Raw genomic sequence first — 3,619 nt, 5'->3', positions numbered from 1 at the left:
CACGGCGGAGTGCCCAAGAACAATGGGCTTACTCAAGAGGAAGTACCACTGGCCAGATATGGCTAAGGATGTCCAAGATTATGTAAAGACATGCTCAACATGTCAGCAGGTAAAAGCCGTGATTAATGCTAGTGGGGGCTTGTTACAAAGCATCCCAATTCCAGATCGTCAATGGAAATGTCTTACAATGGACTTTATCACGGGACTCCCCCCAAGCGAAGGGTTCTTTGCGATATTCGTGGTGGTGGATCGATTTTTGAAGATGGCACATTTCATACCCACCACAACGGAAGTGGATGCGGAAGGTGTGGCGAAGCTATTCTTTGAACAAGTGGTTCGAGTGCGGGGAAGGCCAGAAGAGATTATCTCAGATCAAAATAAAATCTTCACCAGTAGGTTTTGGAGGACACTCCTAGAACAGTATCGCACCAAGTTGAAATTCAGCACAGCCTATCACCCACAGACAGGTAATGGGTATTAAGTCAAGATTGATGGCACTAACACTTCTTGACAGACGGACAAACGAAAAGGGTGAATAGGCAGCTGAAGGCTTATTTGCGATGCTATGTCTCGGGAGACCAGACTGATTGGGTAAGTCATTTGGGACTTGCGGAAATGTGTTATAACAACTCACCACATTCTAGCATCGGGGTGAGTCCATGGGAAGTCATCAATGGGCGAGCTATTGAAGGTCCTGTGGAACTCGGCGTGGCCGAGTATCATGGAGAGTTACCCGTAGTGGAGGCATTCGCGGCAGAAAGACTCAACATTTGGAATCTAGTGAGGGATTCCTTGGAATGGGCTTAACAAAGGCAAACTAAGTATGCGAACCAGAAGTGCCGGGATGTAGAGTTCCAAGCTGGGGAGAAGGTGTGGCTGAACACCAAGAACCTCAGGCTACCAAGTGGGATTAGCCGGAAGTTGACCCAAAGGTAAAAATGCATATATTCTTGCAAACGAATTGATCTTGAGTTTCTTAAGCAGGTTCGCGGGGCCTTACGAGATCGAAGCTCGAATCGGTAAAGTGGCTTACCGTCTTCGACTTCCTCGAGAGATGGGGAAGATGCATCCCGTATTCTATGTGAACTTACTCAAGCCATATTTTGAGGATCCACTTTGCAAGGACCAAGTAAGACCTTTACCTGAGGTTATCCAAGGGGAGGAGGAATATGAAGTCGAGGCCATCCTCAATGCGCGCAAGAGTAAGCGACAAGGATGCGAGGTAAGAGAGTTCCATGTGAAGTGGAAAGGATTTCCACACTACGAAGCAACATGGGAACTGGAGGAGAACCTAGCGAACGCGCGAGATCTAGTGGAGGAATTTCTGCAAGGCAGAACTCTATGTACTTATGCAAAGTTCAATTAAAAGTATCAATTTGAGAAGTTGAGCAATGGCATATGTTAGAACCTGAAGGTGCGCTGAAGGTAAGCTAATTAGCATGGGCTAGCTAGGTCGACCAGGCGTAGGGAACTATGCCCAACTCCCTGTGGGGATGTCGAATCCGTAGACGTATTCTACGGAGGTTGGGTTCGAGTCCCAACCCCCTAGTAAAGCAAGGTTGGGTTCAAGTCCCGACCCCATACTAGGGCATGGTGAGGTGAGGAGTATAGGGACACCTATATTCCGTTGTTATGGGCTCTTGGCCGGGGAGGCTAACTTAGGCACACCGCTAAGTGGGGGGATGCCCCCGGAGACATGGTCAACAAGTCATAGGAAGAAAAAGAAGAGACGTTCAATGTGGGCATTGAACTTCTTCTATAGGTAGTGGAGTTGTAAGGAACCAACTCGCCGAGGTGTCGTAAGTTAAAGGAGCCCCGAAAGCATGACCAAAATGATAAAAAGTTCATTGGATGGGACCGAGTCTAAGATCAAGTCCAAGACCAACTCTAAGACTGAGTTCGAGATAGAGTCCGGAATCAAGTCCGAGACCGACTCGAAGACCGAGTTCAAGACCGAGTTCGAGACCGAGTTCGAGACGGAGTCCGAGATCCGAAATCGGGTCCGAGACCGAGTCCGAGATTGAGTTCGAGGTCGGGTCCAAGATCGGGTCCGAGATCGAGTCTGAGACCGAATCCGAAGTCGGATCCGAGATCGAGTCCGAGATCGAGCCAGAGATTAAGTCCGAGTACTAATACGGGTCAAGGGGTGAAAGCCCAAAGCGTGCGTCTCCCAGAGGGGGGGGGGGGGGGGGGGCCTGTAGGGGGTTCCAAAAGTATAGTAGGGATAGTGAGGTCTAAGAACCAGTTTGAAGGAACTCTTCAGTGGGGCTTCAAACTGACTTGAGTGTTGGGACTAGGACTGAGGGGCCTTGGGTGGGAGTGAGCATGGACTTGGTTGGTGCCGGAGGGGCCATCCAAGGAAGTGCTCAAGAGCAGCTCCCACTCCCGAAAGGAAAACCGACTGCAGTGCTCCCGGCTCATGTGGAGTGGTGCCCCACTTGAGTACTATGTGGCTCATTGGTCCTCGCCCTTCCTAGGGGCTTAGTGTAAGGAACCGACTCCCCGAGCTGTCGTAGGCTAAAGGATCCCCAAAAGCTTGACCGAAATGACAAAGAGTTCATCGGATGGGACCAAGTCGAGGATCGAGTCCAAGACCGACTCTAGGACCGAGTTCGAGATAGGGTCCAGAATTGAGTCCGAGACCGACTCGGGGACCGAGTTCGAGTCCGAGTTCGAGACCGAGTTCGAGACGGAGTCCGAGATCCGAAATCGGGTCCGAGACCGAGTCCGAGGTCGAGTCCGAGGTCGGGTCCGAGATCGGGTCCGAGATCGAGTCCGAGATCGAGTCCGAGACCGAATCCGAAGTCGGATCCGAAATCGGGTCCGAGATCGAGCCAGAGACTAAGTCCAAATACTAATACGGGTCAAGGGGTGAAAGCCCAAAGCGTGCGTCTCCCAGGGGGGGGGGGGGGGGGGCTACAGGGGGTTCCAAAAGTATAGTAGGGATAGTGAGGTCCAGGAACCAGTTTTGAAGGGACTCTCCAGTTGGGCTTCCAAACCGACTTGAGGTTGGGACTGGGACCGAGGGGCCTTGGGTGGGAGTGAGCATGGACTTGGCTGGTGCCGGAGGGGCCATCCAAGGAAGTGCTCACGAGCAGCTCCCACTCCGGAAAGGAAAACCGACTGCAGTGCTCCTGGCTCAGGTGGAGTGGTGCCCCACTTGAGTACCTTGTGGCTCATTGGTCCTCGCCCTTCCGGGGGCTTGGGCCTTCCCTTCGGGATGGAAGAGGGGGGGTAGAGGTACCCATACCGGGCCGTTAGGCCACGGTGTTTCGCCCCGACGTCCCGAAGCAAGTGCTGCACCCAAGGCTTGGGATTTAGAGGGTCCCATGATCAAGTCTTGTGGTACCAAGGGGTGTTAGGAATCTGGAGGCTTGGTGTGCTTGGCTGCTTGTGCCTGCGGGGAGTGTAGCCGAACCTTAAGTCCAATCTAACCCGGGGAGGGGGATTGGGAGAGATTTGGGAATCCGTAGATGGATGGCTAACACTCCGTTGCTCGTGCAGTGAGTAGTTGAAACCAAGTAAGACCAAGTAGGAGCTGGTACCATAGGTGGGAACCTTGGCGAGGGAACTTAGCAAAACCCAAGGCATGGTTGGACGGATAGACAAGGTAAGCTGG

The sequence above is a fragment of the Selaginella moellendorffii genome, unplaced genomic scaffold (genome assembly GCF_000143415.4).
Source record: "Selaginella moellendorffii unplaced genomic scaffold, v1.0 SELMOscaffold_19, whole genome shotgun sequence".
NCBI lineage: Eukaryota > Viridiplantae > Streptophyta > Lycopodiopsida > Selaginellales > Selaginellaceae > Selaginella > Selaginella moellendorffii.
Note: the sequence above shows the minus strand (reverse complement) of the source record.